The following is an 18,106-nucleotide window of genomic DNA, read 5'->3' on the forward strand; positions in this document are numbered from 1 at the left end:
TATCTTTGTATTTGTTGGTGTCTCTTCAATTTCTTTCATTACTGTTTTGTAGTTTTCTTTGTATAAGACTTTCCCATTTGGGGTTACTTTTATTCCTAATTATGTTTGTTTGTAGTGATTATGAATGGGATTGCCTTCTTAATTATTTTTTCAGCTAGTTTGTTATTAGTGCATAGAAACACTACTGATTTTTGTATGTTGATTTTTTATTCTGAAATTTTGAATTTTTTCTCAGATCTAAAGTTTTTGATGAAGTCTTTAAAGATTTCTAAATATAAATTCATGTCCTTTGAAAATAGGGATAATTTGATTTCCTCTTTTTCAATTTGGATGTATATTTTCTTTCTTTCTTTGGTCTGATTGCTCTGGCTTGAACTTCCAGTACTATGTTGAATAGGAGTAGTAGGAGTGGCCATCCTTGTCTTGTGCCAAATCTTAGAGAAAAGGCTGTCATTTGTTTTTTGTTGTTGGTTTTTTTAAGCTAGAAGGAAAGTTTAAAGATTTTAATTCAAAATATTTTTCTAAATGTACAAATATACATTTAAGTGTCTTCAAATTCCTTTTGAACTAATAAAAGTAGGGGATTGTTAAGTTATTTGACTTTAAGGCCAGAACCTTTCATTTCCTGGTAGCTATGTTAACCTGCAGGCAATCTGAAAGGGGAACTTGTCCATTTCTTCCGATGACAGCACATTTATATGGCTTTTGATACAACAGGCATAGAAATTCCCTTCTCATTTTCACATTTGTAATTTTGTTTAGATGACGAAGGTACATATAAATTTATTGGGGTCCAAATAAAATTATCAGGAAAATATTTTTTCTCATATTAATTTATCTCAGAGATGAATTAAATATTTTTTAGGCCGGACGCGGTGGCTCACGCCTGTAATCCCAGCACTTTGGGAGGCTGAGGGGGCGGATCACGAGATCAGGAGATCGATACCATCTGGCTAACACGGTGAAAACCCGTCTCTACTAAAAACAGAAAAAAAAATTAGCCGAATGTGGTGATGGGCGCCTGTCGTCCCAGCTACTCCGAAGCCTGAGGCAGGAGAAGGGCGTGAACCCGGGAGGCAGAGCTTGCAGTGAGCCGAGATCGCGCCACCACACTCCATCCTGGGCGACAGAGCAGACTCCGTCGCAAATAAAAATACAAATAAAAAAATTAAAAAGAAATATTTTTATACTACTGAAAGGCCATAAAATATGCATATTTTATAACATTATGTAAGAGTTAATTGAGAAATCAGAAAGCCTTAAATTTGTTTTGCATTTAAACTATCCCTTGAAGCCCTAAGAAGACATTATTTGGAAAAGTATTGCACTAAATTCAGACTCTTTTCAAAGACAAATTTAATCATAAAACAATAATACACTGGGAGCCTGGAAAACCTGAAGGGCAAAGTGCAAACCTTCTATGTTAAATTATGCTTCCTTGGTTCAAGCTGGAGTGTGGTAGTTCTGGAAGGAGAAAAGAAGGACACAAGAGAAGGAAGGGAGAGTACCATTCTGATTTGTCTTAGGACTGAACGTGATTAGTGGAGTAGAGAGGAGAAACAATTTTATTTTAGTTTACTTTACAAAAGATACAAGTTACCAAAAACTGAGAAAGACTTTAGTATTAATCTATTTTGTGTTACTACAAAGGAATATCTGAGACTGGGTAATTTATAAAGAAAGGTGGTTTATTTGGCTCATAGTTCTGTTGACTGTACACAGGGCACCAGCATCTGCTTGGCTTCTGATGAGGCCCAGGAAGCTTTTTACTGATGGCTGAAAGCAAAAGGGGAGCAGGCTTGTGACAGGGCAAAAGGAGAGCGAGCAAGAGAGAGAGGAAAGAGGTTCCAATTCCAGTCTCTCTAACAACAGGATCTTGCGTGAACTCATTACCATGGGAAGAGCACCACTTCATTCATGAAGAGTCTGCCCCCATGACCCCAGCACCTCCCACCTGGCCTCACCTCCAACACTGAGGGTCATATTTCAACGTAAGGTTTGTAGGGGACAAATACCCAAACTCTATCAGCTTCTTCTCTGGAAAGCTTAGAGAGGTATTTTCCAAGCCTAATAGAGTAAATGAAAGCATTCTCTGAGTCTCACCACAGGGAATAGAAAATGCGAATTACAATTCAGCCACTTCAGGAAGCACCTAGGAATTCAGGAATTATTAATTTAGCAACATTTTTTGTTTTTACAAATTATAGAAGTGAATTATCTAAGTTATTTAGTCATGTTTTATTAATCATTTTGATGCCCAAGGATACAAGCGGGAGTCAACTGTATCAAATGTGTAGTTTACTACATTTTTGTAGCTATTGCCTCAGATAATTTATCTACAAAATATGCATGAATAAAGGGAGGAAACTCTTGAATACATAGAGATTAGTTAAAGATGGGGGAAAAACCCAAGCCAGGTATTGATAAGAGGACTTGTACTTTACTGAGGATCCAGACTGAGTTAAATAATGTGTTTGAATGAAAATATCCTATCTCTGTCTTTGGTTATCTGATAGTCAAACTGGTAAGTAACATTCAAACATCTACTGTTCTATTTCTACAGTTACCCTGCTATCTTACCAACAGGAGTTAATTTTGCCACTTTTCTATTTCTGTAGTTGCTCTGATACCTTAGCAACAGGAGTTAATTTTATCACTGGGCACATTTGGACTCAAAGTAAATTCTCAAGACTTACAAGCTACGTTAAATACAGATATAAATATAGTGGTGCTTTATTCATGGAAAGACGTAATTCTTACCTCTGTGTAACATCTTACTCTTTCTAGGCAAATTCAGGGCAAATAAAAGGAAACAAACTTTGCACAGCTGGGAGAAACTCTGATACCAAGAGTGAGTAAACACTGAAAAGAATATTTTTACAAAGGAGTTTGAATACATTCACGGATATTAGGTCCTACTGGGTTGTTAGAAGGAAGTATTTTAGTACACTCTTTTCTTTTTCTTTTTTCTTTTTTGAGATGAAATCTCGCTCTGTCGCCCAGGCTGAAGTGCGGGGGTGCAATCTCGGTTTACTACGACCTCTGCCTCCCGGGTTCAAGCAATTCTCTGCCTCAGCCTCCCGAGTAGTTGGGATTACAGGCACCCGCCACAACGCCCGGCTAATTTTTGTATTTTTTAATAGAGATGAGGTTTCTCCATTTTGGCCAGGCTGATCTTGAACTCCCACTCTTTTCTTTTTTACTTTGATCCCAGAAAAGCAATTTTTGCTGTACTTTAATCTTTAGATGATTCATTCTAAATCTCAGAAAATAAAAATGTTGATAAAAGATAAACTACCAGCCATATTTACTTCATTAAAACAATATCTTGTAAATGGGTATTTTGAATTTCTGAAAAAAAAAAATTCTTTTGAAACCACATAGAAAAGACACTTGTTTTTATTGTAGGTCATTATGAGAAATCTGTTTATTAGAGACATCAGTTTTAATGAATCAAAGACACATAAAGATATAACTATCTACTGAAACTTTTGATATTTAAATTACAAAAGTAAGATAAGAAGGCATCTTTTAACAAAAAGTATGTTGTAATATAGAAACATAACAGTTAAAGCTAAAGCTACTTCTTGTTTTACCTAGAGATAATTTCTGCTCTAAGTGCGGTGTGTTTCACTTCAGAACTTTTTAATGAAGTAAGCATATGTTTTGATGAATTTACACGTGGAAATTTTTTGCAGTAGATTTAGGGGCACAGGTAGTTTTGGGTACCTTGATGAATTGCATCGTGGTGAAGTCGGACTTTTTAAGTATACCCATCACCTGAATAGTATACATTGTATACGAATAAATAAATAGCTTTTCATCACTCACTCCTTTCCCATCCTCCTTCCTTCTGAGTCTCCAATGTTCATGATACTACTCTGTATGCCCCTGCATACCCAGAGCTTATCCCCCATTTGTAAGTGAGAACATGTGGTGTTTGATTTTCTGTTTCTGAGTTATTTCACTTAGGATAATGGCTTCCGATTTCATCCAAGTTGCTGCAAAAGAAATTGTTTTGTTCTTTTCTGATGGATCAGTAGCATCCCATTATACATCACATTTTCTTTATCCACTCATCAGTTGATGGGCACTTAGGTTGATTCCATATCTTTGCAATTGTGAATTGTGCTGTCATAAACATATGCATGCAGGTATCTTTCTGATGAAAGCACTTCATTTTCTTTGGGTGAATACCCAGTAGTGGGATTGCTTTATTGAATGGTAGATCAACTTTTAGATCTTTGAGAAATCTCCATGCTGTTTTCCATAGAGATTGTGCTAGTTTACATTCCCACCAACAGTGCATATGGAACACTTTTTACTGCATCCATACCAACATCCACAGTTTTTTGACTTTTTAATAATGGCCATTCTGACTGGGGTAGGATGATATCTCACTGTGGTTTTAATATGCATTTCTCTGATGATTTTTGATGTTAAACATGTTTTTCATCAATTTGTTGGTTATTTGTGTATAATCTTTTAAAAATATGTCTGTTCATGTCATCTGCCCACTTTTTAATGAGATTATTCATTTTTTCTTGCTGATTTGAGTTCTTTGTATAGGTTGGTGCGAAAGTAACTGTGGTTTTTGGCATTACTTTTAATGGCAAAAGCCACAATAACTTTTGCACCACATTACTAGATGTGGAAATTAATCCTTTGTTGGATGCATAGTTTGCAAATATTTTCTCTAAATCTGTAGGTTGTCCATTTACTCTGTTGATTCTTTCTTTTGCTGTGCAGAAGCCTTTTAGTTTAATTAAGCCTCATTTATTTATTTTTGCTTTTGTTACATTTGCTGTGGGGTCTTAATCATAAATTTCTTGCCTAGGCCCATGGTCAAAAACATTTTTCCTAGGTTTTCTTCTGAAATTTCTGTGGTTTTTAGGTCTTAGTTTAAGTCTTTAATCAATCCTGAGTTAATTTTTATACATACACATAGAAATATTTTGTATGTGTACATTGTGTATACTTGAACAAAATGATATTATATTGCAGGTGTTATTCAGAAACTTGCTTTTATTAAAAAGTATATTGGTGTTTTCTCCACATTGATAAATAGAATTAACTCCTTTGAAAAATTGTAGCATAATTGGGATTGCTAATAATTGCATAATTGCAAAAAATTGCAGTAGTTCATGAAATGAAAACGCTAAAACTTTAATGTTTACTCTTCTTTTGAGATCTTTTAAAGCATATGTAGCCTGGGTGAGGTGGCTCATTCCTTTAATCCCAGCACTTTGGGAGGCCCAGCCAGGTGGATCACTTGAGGCCAGGAGTTGGAGACCAGCCTGGCCGACATGGTGAAACTCTGTCTTTACTCAAAATACAAAAATTAGCTCTGTATAGTGGTGCACGTCTGTAATTCTGGCTACTTGGGAGGCTGAGGCATGAGACTCACTTGAACCCAGGAGACAGCGGTTGCATTGAGCCGAGATAATGCCACTGCACTCCAGTCTGAGTGACAGAGTGAGACTCTGTCTCAAAAAACAAAAAAGTAAAAGCATACGTATTCATTGATAATAATTTAGGATGGAGCCGTATTTTCAAAAGCAACTTACCAGTAAACTATTGATTTTTTCGCTTCTTTAAAGGCTGTATTTGACAAGTCAATAATAAGCTGTACTTTTTAAAGTATTACCATATATGTGGCAAAACAAAGACAAAATTAAAATGTTTCCAGTAATTAATGATTAAAGTTGGGAGTAACTTTTCTGTAGAGTGAAACAAACAAAACTTTTAGGATCTTAAAACTGTGCTGTTACCACTTAAGGAGAAAACAGGAAAAAAAATTTATACAACCACTTAACTTCTATCTCTCTTTCAAAATCCAATCTTCTTATAGTACAAATAAACTAGTTATTTGCAAGGAGACTAAAATTACACACAAAAGCAGAGAGTGATTGGGCTGCCTGTTATTTTGTGCAATTTCATCTTGACAGCAGAACAGAGTGGCCTCTGAAGCTGCCCCAGGGCTGGTCATCTGTGAAAAGTAGTATCAGAGATACATTTCTTTTTATCTCTTTTGAGAATGCTCACATCCTTTCTCTCTCTGTCTCTCTCTGTCTCTGTGTGTCTCTCTCTGTCTCTTTCTCTCCCCTTCTCATAACATTTTTGACTATAAGCTTCTATTACTTACAGAGGAAATATTTCAAAGAAGATGATTTTGGTAGATTTTCTAGCTAGTTGTTAAAAAAGATAGTTATTTAGAAATGTGATGGCCATCCCTTATAAAATTATTTAACCATTCATTCTATTAGCTCAATTTTACTAAGATTTATTTTTTTGGAATAAGAATAGCCAACATTAAATTAGTGCTGTGTGCCAGTTGTTGTCACAGTAATCCCTTTAATGAGGTCATAATATTATTTCCAAACTATAGACTAAATAAGTGAAATCCAGCTTGGTTAAATGGCTTGTTGAAGACCACACAGCTAATAAGCAATAGAGCCAGAATTTAAAGTCATACTGTATTTGTCTCAGACCCCACACACTCAATCTTTCCATTTTATTAATTATATTGGGGTAAAACTAATTAATTGAGTTATGGTTTCATAGAAACATTCCTTGGAAATATAGATGCATACATTTGTAAATGTTTTCTACATGAAAGGGCAGTTTGACACAGATCTAAATTTTTGTGAAGATAAAATGAAGGGCATCAATAAGGCAAAATAACCACAAACAAAATAAAAGTAGTGATCTTAAATGCTTACCCCTATTTTATTCTACTCCCAAAGGGAACAACACCATATTCTGTATCATTCAAATTTCTGATATCTGTGAGAAAAAAATCTGTACACAAACAACTAATAAATAAAATGTAGTATGGTCATTTTCAAACAAAATTTAGACTGATTTGCTTAAAATCAACTATGCTTTTTTGACAGATGTATGAATTACAAGAACTAAAAATAAGATCCTCTTTAAAGTTCTGAAAGTAAATATGATTCTATTTCTCTCCATTATTTTCTTTAGAACCTCAGGTATATATTGAAATTACTATAAGCAGTCAATTTTCTCTGTAGCTCTTAAAATATTACATTTACTTTAGAAATATGAATGATTACTTCAACAATATGATTCAAACATGGACTTCTCAATTTTCAGATTACCTCTTTCCTTGTAACCCAAATATACTTATTTTTGCAATTATATTTGGGTCAGTCTCTTATATAAAGAATTTCAGTCCTCCAGCAGAATGGCTATCACCTGAGATGCTACTGCCACTCTTGCTGGAGTGCCATGACAGTCCAGCTACCCCAGCCAGAGAGCCTCCCACCAATGGTACCCTGGGCACCCGCACCAGAGCACCTACACCAGAGGCCCTGAAAGAAGACAGCCCCGGAGTCCAGAGCTGAGCCTTGCCCCCTGAAACTATCCAGCAATGAAGCCTTTCAACTACCCTAACTTGCACCACAGTAAAAGCCTCAAGGGCAGTGAAGAGCATAAAAACAAAAAGCCCCATCCAAAGGACAGCTACTTCAAAGGATAAAGAATCATCAGCCCACAAAGTGAAAAACAAAAACAGAGCAAGAACTCTGCAACTCTAAAAGCCAGTGCGTCCACTTAGCTCTAAACCATCACACTTGCTTCTTAGCAATTGATCATAACCAATGTGAAATGGCTCCAATCTCAGACATAGAATTCAGAATCTGGATGGATAGGAAGCTCCTTGAGATACAAGAGAAGGAAGAAGCCCAATCCAAGGAAAACAGGAAAATGATCCAAGAGTTGAAAGATGACACAATCATTTTAAGAAAGAAAGAAATGGAACCTCTGGAAAGGAAAAATTTACTACAGGAATTTCAAATTGCAGTTGGAAGTATTAACTACAGAATAAACCAAGCAAAGGAAAGGATCTCAGAGCTTGAAGACCACTCCTTTGAAGCAATGCAGGCAGAGAAAAATTTAAAAAATTCAAAATGAACAAAACCTCTCAGAAATGTGAGATTATATAAAGGGACCAAATCTATGACTCATTGGCATTCCAGAAACAGAAGGAGGGAGATCAAGTAGCTTGGAAAGCATGTTTAAGGATATAGTCCCCCCAAATTTTCCCAATCATGCTAGAGAGGTCAACCTCATGCAAATTTGGAAAATTCACAGAACACCTTTGTGTCACTACACAAGACAAAACGCTGTGGAGAAAAGGGAATACATATACACTGTTGGTATGAATGAAATTTGTTCAGCCACTGTGGAAAGCCATGTGAATATTTCCCAAAGACCTTGAAACAAAACTGCCATTCAACCCAGTAGTTCCACTATCTGGTATATACTGAAGTTAAAATAAATCTTTCTACCTGAAAGACACATGCACTAGTGAGATGGTTTGGCTCTGTGTCCCCACCCAAATCTCATCTTGAATGTAATCCCCATAATCTCTACGTGTGAAAGCCAGAAAGAAAACAGTGATTGCCGCAAACAAACAAAAACCCACAAACCAAACCAAGCCAAATGAAAACAAAAACAGTATCAATTGGCTTGAGAGGTGTTAAAAAGCAAAATCACAGGCCAGAAACCTTTCTGTTTCTATTAATATGTGTTGCCACAGAGGATATCAATAAGAAAAATTAAGATTCCTTTTTAAAAAGGAACGAGAAGGAAGATTTAAGAGGAAACTCATAGGAAAGGCTGTGAGAATAGTAAATATATGCAAAAATGAAAATGAGTTGACATTTCACACCCATAAGTCAATGGGTATGTCTGACCATACCACGTGTTGAGGAGTGTATGGGGCAAGTGGAACTCTCATATACTTTACTGGCGGTGCAGATTCATACAAACACATAATAAGCAATTTTTTTGATAGCTGGAGATTGAAGATCTTAATACCTTTTTGGCTCATCCATTCTACTGAAAATATACTTCAAATTATTATTGTTAGAGCCTGGAAATGAGGAGACTTCAGTTTTAGAGGTGTTGAAATATTTTTTAAAAATTGCATTTTAGAATGGATGCAATACATAGAAGTTTTCACACATGTGGACAAAATTGTATACTAGAGTGTTCACAGTGATACTCTTTCTACTAGGGAATATCAGGAAATTACCAGTGTCAATCAGCAGGAACATGGAAAAATAAATTAGGGCGTGGTAATAGTGTGAAGTGACATATTCGGTGAAATGAACAAACTAAAGGTACTAAATCACACAAACGCAATACTGAATAAATAATAAATCAGCTGTTTGAGGATATACATGGTGAGGTATTTTTTACATATAATTTTAAATGATATAAAACAATACTGCTTATTGTTGCATTTATATATAACAAAGATATAAAGTTGCATTACCAAAATCAAGACTCTGGTTGTGAGTGATGGAAATGCTACCAGAGATTAACTCCAAAGTCTTTATTATATTTGTACAGCTTTATCTTTCAAGGTTTACGGTAGGTACACAATTGTTAACAGTATTCTTTTTAGATTTTATGCATCTGATATATTTCATAATGTAGCATTATTTAAATGCAATCTGGTACAACAATTTTTTTAAGTAAAAACTAAGGAAAATATATTCCATTCTCTTTAGTACAGACAGTTCCTGACTTACAGTGTTTCAATTTTAAATTTTTTGACTTTACAATGATGCAAAAGCAATAAGCGTTCAGTAGAAAACACAGTTTTGAAGTATAGGCTAGCTTTTCCTGGGCTAGCAATGTGTAGTAGGATATTCTCTCACCATGCTTGGCAGCTGCAAGGAACTACAGCTTCCAATCAGCTACATGATCAAGAGAATACAAGTACTCTACTGTATACCACGTTGCCAAATGACTCTGCCCAATTGTAGACTAATGAAATTGTTCTGAGAACATTTTTGTAGGTTAGATGTATTAAGTGCGATTTCAAATGAACGATATTTTCAACTTGCAGTGAATTTATTGGCACAGAACATAACCCCATTAAAAGTTGAGAAACATTTGTTCTTTAACCCCATGACATGGTGACAGGAGGTTGGGGGGATGTCAAAGGGGCAATGAAAGGGTTTGATGAAACAGGGTCCCAAAATATTCTGAAATGAATGTGACTCAGGTATTCTCTAAAGCCGCAAAGGGCTATCTGTTTAAATTACAGAAGGAGGTCCTTGTTTCATATTATAAATCGATTTCACTGGACCGTCAATCACAAATGGGGTGTTCTAATTTTTCATGCTGTTTAGCAGAGAGTGGTGAGAACCTTCCCATGTAACTACTAGTCATTTGTTTAATTCAGGAATAACTATGAAGTTTTAAGTTAATAAGGACTCTACTTAGCCTTGATCTCTTGAGCTTTTATCTTGAGACCTAATTATAATTATTATTACATTAGTAAGAAGCCACTTCTCTTATTCATAGATCATAGTGAAATATGTACTTTATTTAAAACATCCCTATTAGGTAGATCAAAGGATTTTGTTACATTTTATTTCATAATCGCTCAGACTGAGAAGAGACCACTCTTTATATAAAAGCAGATGTTGATGAACAGCAAAGGTTTTACTTGTTTTAGTCCTAAATTAATAGACTCAGAATATTATATATTATATATGTGCATTTTCTATCATTTTCTGTTGTATTTAGTCTTTATAGAAAATGATGCATAAAATAAAAATAGAATATTTTTTCTAATAATAAGAATGGTATTCTATAATTAAAAATGACATTCTCTTCTCTTAAGCCAGTAATTATTTAGAAATTTTAATATACAGATGAATATTACTGACTCTAACTGTTCTACCTGTAAGAGGAAAAAAAAAGGTTGGAATTTCATTAGTTTGACACAGTAAAGTGACGTAGCACTGATTCCTATTTACCCCCTTTCCAAACTGATCACTTGTAAAAGTTGATACTTCTTTATTAAGATTCAAAAGTTGCACGGCTGGGCTCTCGGGCTCATTCCTGTAATCCTAGCACTTTGGGAGGCCAAGGCGGGCAGATCACTTGAGCTTAGGAGTTCGAGACCAGCCTGGACAACATGGCAAAACCCTGTCTTTACCAAAAATACAAAAACTAACTGGGCGTTATGATGTACATCTATGGTCCCAGCTATTTGGGAGGCTGAGGCCTGAGAATCGCTTGAGCCTGGGAGGTAGAGGTTGTAGTGAGCCTGGGCAACAGAGCAAGACCCCATCTATAAAAGAAAAAAAAAGATTCAAAAGTTGCAGTTTGTCATCCCACTCAAAACTGGTCTTCCACTCATCTCATATAGGTTCCAAGAAAGGTCTATACTTCTCAGTGGTTCCTCTTATTTATACAGGATATCCAGGATTTACAGCTAAAGAAAGCCTTGACAAAAACTACTTCCCTCATAATCACTAAAATATTTTAAATGGCAATGGAGAAACCACAGGGCATCTTGATTTTCTAAACCAGACAGCCAGAGACCAAAATGGCTTGAGTCTACAGTGTGGAACATTCCTTGGCAAATTCAGCTTGTTCCTGTAACCTAATCTCTCCTGCATATGTTTGCAGGTTAATCTTCTTTAAATACCACTTCTGGTATGCCACTTCTCTGGCTAAATACCATCTGCCTCTTCAGCTGGAATGATTTATATTTCAGTTTGAATTTTCGATATTATAATATGGAAACAAAATATCACACATATGTTTCAAACTGCTGCAAGGATCTGAATACTGACTGGGTAATACATTGGGATATGGTTGAAGTTCTAACCCTGAGTCATTAGTAAATAAAAATACTGCTTTTCTTTTCTTTACTTTTTTTTTTTTTTTTTTTTGAGATGGAATCTCACTCTGCCTCCCAGGCTGGAGTGCAGTGGTGCGATCTTGGCTCACTACAACCTCTGTCTCCCGGGTTCAAGCAGTTCTCTGCCTCAGCCTCCCAAGTAGCTGGGATCACAGGCAGCAGCCGCCATGCCCGGCTATGTTTTTGTATTTTTACTAGAGACAGGATTTCACCATCTTGGTCAGGCTGGTCTTGAACTTCTGACCTCGTGACCAACCCTCCTCGGCCTCCCAAAGTGCTGGGATTACAGGCGTAAGCCACTGCGCCCGACCCAAAGATGCTGATTTTAAGATCTAAAAAGTATCAGACAACAGCAGACAATACCTCAGGCAGAAAGAAGGAGAGAAAAAATATTATGGATTTAAGAGATCAAGAGACCAGAAGAACAAAGTATAGTGGCTTAGGAAATGTTCAGAAAATGCTGATTGTGTGGAAGCAAAACCTCTTTCTCCCCACACTTGGGGAATACCACTACCGAAAAGAAAACAAAAACAAAAAAGCTATCCTTAGTGAAATGTCGACGAACCACAAAAGCAGTAGTTGAAACTCCTGGAGGTTCTTGGGGAAATAGAATAATGAGGAGGTTCAGGCTAGTGCAGGCTCTCCCCAGTGCTCATCTTCTTCTGTTACCTTCTGTCTGCTCCTGTGTCCTGGGCCTTCCCTGGTGTATCTTACGTTTTGGAAGAAAGGGAAGTCAATAGAAAAGCAACAGCAAGGTTTGTTTCTCACTAAAATAACAATTTTCTTATTAGTAATAATAACAGTAGTGATAATAGCCAATATTTATAGAATGTGTAAGCCAGAATACAAACTCTGATACTTGAGTTTCAGCCTCAAGATCATTTCTTTACAACTGTATTTTCTGGTGGCAATATTTTGTTGCACTACCTCAACTTGTGATCCACAGATTCTGACTGGTAAGCCAATTTTGTCTCCTATAACACATAAGCACGCTTAGCATTTGCTCTCTTTTTCTCACCTTCCAAGTTTAGATGAGAAAGTAAAAGCAAACAGATCTTTAAGGAGTCTATGATACTTACGATCAAGTACTTGTGATTATTTTTGAATGAGAATGCATTTTGCACAGTAATTCCACATTGGGGATTAAAAGACTTATATTTTAGTCTTGCTTGTACATTTCATAAGCTGTGTGACTCAGAGTAAGTCGCTTGGTTTAGAACTGGCGCTATTAAAACAGCTAGAGGTGAGTCTTTAGAGAATACATACATACATATTGTTATTTGAAACAGAAGTGAATGCATGTGAGTACTTGATTGTTTTTTTGGGTACATGGTTTGGTATGGTCATTTTCACAATAGTGATTCTACCCATCCATGAGGATGGGATGTGTTTTTATTTGTGTTATTTACGACTTCTTTATCTTTCTGAAAGATGATTCAAATATATACAGATGTGTGTGTGTGTCTGTATTCCAATTTTAGAAATGTATGCCAAAAATATCTGACAAGTGCATGAGATTCACATCTGAGGTTGTCTATTATAAAGCTTATATAAGTTGTCTATTATACCCGCAAGGGTATAAGTCTTCACTCTCTTGACTTCCGTGGAATCACCAACACCTAACAGAGTGCCTGGCATAACAGAATAAACATTAGGGAATTTTGTTGCATATTTCATTAAAGTGAAACTGTCCTTATGGGGTTAACGTGAATTTACCGTGGAATTACCAACATCTAACAAAGTGCCTGGCATAACAGAATAAACATTAGGGTCTTTTGTTGCATATTTCATTAAAGTGAAACTGTCCTTGCAGGGTTAACATGAATTACATACCAGGTTCTGAACAGAAGTATGGTTATAATTAAGCATTAATCAGGCCACATTTTGACCCACTTTCCTGTAACCTAAACACAATAGCATTAGATATTGACCATTTACATCTCCACTGTTCCTATGGATAGGTTCTCTAATGTTAGAGTTATTATGCTTTTGTTTAAGAATTGCTTAAGAGGTTTTTCAGATCTTGAATTCCAGTGGAAAGGCTGATACCAACCAGTTTGAAGACCCGTGCCGAGGAATCGAATCAGCATGAGAATGCAACTTTTTCATCTGCCATTCCATGACCTCTGCACTCTGTTTGATCCAGGATTCCAACACCTCAGCTTACTCCAGGCCCCTAGAAATCTCTAGTCCCAAACTCCTTAGGGAGATGAATTAGAGGTTTCCTCCCACTTCCTGGTTCAGTGGCCTTACAATTAAAACTATTTTCTGCTGCAACCTTCGTGTTGGCATATTGACTTACCACACATCAGGCAATGGACCTATTAGGATCAGCAAAGAACAACATATGTCACTTGTAACTCCTTAAATAATAAGTGTATTTAAATAATCATGGTAAATCTATTTAAATAAAATAGAAGGCAGGTGTTTAAAAATGATGTATATTTCTACTTACTAGCAGAGAAAGTGCTCATTAGATACAGTAAAACAATAAAGCAACTGGTAAAACAGCACATACAGTATAAGACCTGCCTTATAAAGAATATATCCATGTTCTAAGAATGTATGTGTTGGATATGGTATGGTAAAGTTGGTGCAGCCACAGGAGGAGACAAGAGTGAGACTTTGAGGTAGGAAGTATATTACAATGAGAGGCCCCAGAGAGAGGAATCACTAAATGCCACACAGGACCACAGCGGAAAACACCAATGTCGTCAGAAGAGAGAGCAGCAAGAGGAAAGTCTAGGCCAGAGGCTTATTTGGAGTTTCTGTGGGAAAGGCAAGGCTGGCCAGAGTGCACAGTTTAAGACTGGCTGCTCTGAATAATTCTGGTGGGCTTTGGGATGTAGGAGCAGTCACTGGTTGCCTAGTACCTGATCCTGGGATAACAGCAGGGGAAACATTGACTTGGTGTGTGACAATTCAATAGGGCAGTGGTTAGGGCTATAGATTTGGAATAGGTTGGTTTGCCTAGGAAAAACGTGCTTCAGCTGTGCCCTTTAGTGTCTCTAAGAACTCACTAACCCTGGGTAGGGCAGCTTCTCCCTCGGCTGAGAGGCTGCAAGCACCAGAACATCAAGAATACAGAAAATATGAAAATGTAGCTACTACCGTTGGCTCTCTGATAAATGGAAGCCACACAGACAAATATAAAATTCTGAGAAAACAGAGCAGAAATATGGATATCACTATATCTATATTTGTATCCAAAGATTTAATTATAGAAATCCCCAAATATTAATGGTAACTATCAATGAATGTGGGATTAACTGTCATGTTTTTAGACAGCTAACATTCATTGATTATTATTTTACCTGATAATCTGATAATCACCTCTCATTTAGCCCTCTCAACAACCATATTTGTTAGGCTCTGTCATTATTTGTATTATAGTGAGAAAAGACTAAAAGAGGTTGAGTGACTTTTTACAAGTCATGCACAGCTAGTGAAGTTCACAGCAGGGGCTCTACAGTCAGTCAGATTGCAAAGAGTATTTTGTTAATGAACAAATTACATTATGTTTTCTGAACTGCACACTTGATGATGTGTTACTTTTTTAAATGAAAGGAAATACTTGTAGGCATATATTTGAAAAATTGCATGTGTAATTAGTCTATTCTCGCATTGCAATAAATAACTACCCGAGGCTGGGTAATTTATAAAGAGAAGAAGTTTAATTGGCTCACAGTTTCGTAGGCTGTACAGGAAGCATGGCTGGGGAGACCTCAGGAAACTTACAATCATGGTAGAAGACAAAGGGGAAGCAGGCACATTGTACATGACTGGAGTAGGAGGAAGAGAGCAAAGGGGTAGGTGCTTACACTTTTAAACAACCAGTTATCATGAGAACTCACTATCAAGAAAACAGCAAGAGGGAAATCCATCCATGATTTAGTCACCTCCCACTTGGCCCCCCCCTCTAAAATTGGAGATTACAATTTGATATGACATTTGAGTGGGGACACAAATCCAAACATGTCAGTACACAAATTATGTATAAATAATATATAAACATACACACAAAAACCTGTGTGTATATGTATGTATGTATGTATGTGAGTATATATGTATTATATATGTGTGTGTGTAAAAACAATAATGTCTTAAAAGTTCTCAGCACAAGTGATGTAAAGTATAAACATGGGCAAGAGAATAGGATATAAGGATAATAAAGTGAATATTGTCCACTCTTCCTTACTTGCTCTCTTTATGTAAGTGTATATGTGTGTGTCTATAACAGACTTTTTCTTTAACAGTTGTATGTGCATTTGAAAGTTTTTAAAATATATTTTCCAAGGCTATTTGATGTACACTTGTTTTTTATAGTATTTTGGTGATTTTTAGTTAAAGTAAAACAATGTTTTCCAAGGGCAAAAAAGTGAACTGGAGGTCGGAAGGTAGCTGGGTGTGGACTTCTTACGAGCTCTTGCTCCAAAACCTGGAAATGAGGAAAGAGGGCCCTCCCAGGAACCCTGAGAAAAATTGGCACAGCAGAGGGAATCCTTTGGTGGGGTGGGTGGAGCTGCCAGCCCACTGTGTGACTGTATTCTTTTGAGTGGGCTCTAAGGTAATTTCCCTGTGCCACTCCATTGACTTAATTAACATTATTAATCTTGGAGGGCATTAAATTAACGAATGATACAAGGGCCAAAAGAGTGATTTATTCCCTTGGATTCTGAATCACAATCAGGAGATAGTCTTTATCTGGTGCAACCATTGTTTCATTCTTCATGGAGCAGATTCGAAGGAAGGTAAGGTCATTCTAGGGATCGATTTCATTCATGGTACTCTGTGCCTTCCAAGGAGGTTATGCCTGAGGTTGGCATACTGTGTGGTGGTGGGATTGCCTGTGGTACTTTTGAAGGGAATGCCTTTAAGGAGTAAAACAACTGGATCACTAGGGCTGCTGTTGGGTTCTAGATGGCAACTGTGTGCACATCAGGGCCCCATTAGGCCTGGCTCTATATCTGTATCTTCCTGAGTATGGTAGCATTAGCTGTGTATTTTTTATAATCCATCCCCTATGGGGGTGATGGCTGAGTGGGAGCCAGTCACTTCTGTGTTCAGTATGATGATTCCCTGCACTGCCTTCTGGGTCTGAAGTCATTTCAGGTGTCTCCTTCATCTCTGCCATTTTGGACCAATCTGGTAGCTCCACGTCGCCAGCACTCAGCCCAGTCCCATGCCTTTCTGCTACAATAGTTTTTGAATAACAGACAAGGGAGCAAACCTCTATTGGATCAGTGACAACTTGGTGCTTTCAAGAACAATCAGACACAAGACAGATAGAGTGCTGTTTAACAGCAGCTGAGCTTCAAGTATCTCCGACATTAAAGAATCAAAATTATTGAAGTAGCCTGCAAATGTTAGAAAAAAATTGAAGCATATATTTAGTTTCTAAGCAGATGAAAAGAAAGCTTTGAGAAAAACTCATCTTGTGCAACATCGTCCTAATGTAATATTCACGTTATTTGAAATTATATTGACCCCATTCATTCCGAATGGAAAGCCAGTAGTAGTACTTGCTGTAAAATGTCTACACTGAGGGGAAAAAAGGCAAGTTTTCCAACTTTGGAGAACAGGAATTTACACCTCCACACAAAGTTTGGCATTTGCTAAGATAACAAACTTTTTCCTGCTTAAAGTATCTGAAACATCAAATTTGAGCTAACGGCCGGGCGCGGTGGCTCAAGCCTGTAATCCCAGCACTTTGGGAGGGCGAGATGGGCGGATCACGAGGTCAGGAGATCGAGACCATCCTGGCTAACACGGTGAAACCCCGTCTCTACTAAAAAATACAAAAAACTAGCCGGGCGAGGTGGCGGGCGCCTGTGGTCCCAGCTACTCGGGAGGCTGAGGCAGGAGAATGGCGGGAACCCGGGAGGCGGAGCTTGCAGTGAGCTGAGATCCGGCCACCGCACTCCAGCCTGGGCGACAGAGCCAGACTCAGTCTCAAAAAAAATCGGAAGAAAAACAAAAAAAAATTTGAGCTAACTTCAAAGCCAGCAAGGGGGAATTCAGTGATGTTGGTAGGAAATCCCTTCCTTGATTCATGTGAGTACCCTTTCCATTTGCATTCAAAAAACAGGAATCACAAATGTGGCTGGGAACACTGTTTTGTGACCTACTAGATCTCTCTGACTTTCTTTCCCAATCTCCTCACTGTAATTTCTCAGTTTTTTTCCTGAACTGCCTTAGCTGTCTCTTGACTACCTTATCAGAATAAGAAATTAATTTTCAAAATTCTCAGTTCTCTTGTCCAGGTTTCTACATGCTTCTCAACTCATACAGAATCACAGATGTTTCTATGTGTGGTAATACCCATTCCTGGCTCATGAGAGTCAGAATGATAGATAATAATGTACCAGTGTCTTGAACTTGTAAAGTCTTATGAGATAATAGCATAGCATT

At 37.1% G+C, this 18,106-nt stretch overlaps 1 pseudogene; it reads right to left on the bottom strand.

Annotated features, from left to right (window-relative positions):
- Window positions 1–16,355: 16,355 nt before the first annotated feature.
- On the bottom strand, window positions 16,356–16,829 carry LOC112611682 (annotated as a pseudogene).
- Between the last annotated feature and the right edge of the window lie 1,277 nt (window positions 16,830–18,106).

This window comes from Theropithecus gelada, chromosome 18 (genome assembly GCF_003255815.1).
Source record: "Theropithecus gelada isolate Dixy chromosome 18, Tgel_1.0, whole genome shotgun sequence".
Taxonomy (NCBI): domain Eukaryota; kingdom Metazoa; phylum Chordata; class Mammalia; order Primates; family Cercopithecidae; genus Theropithecus; species Theropithecus gelada.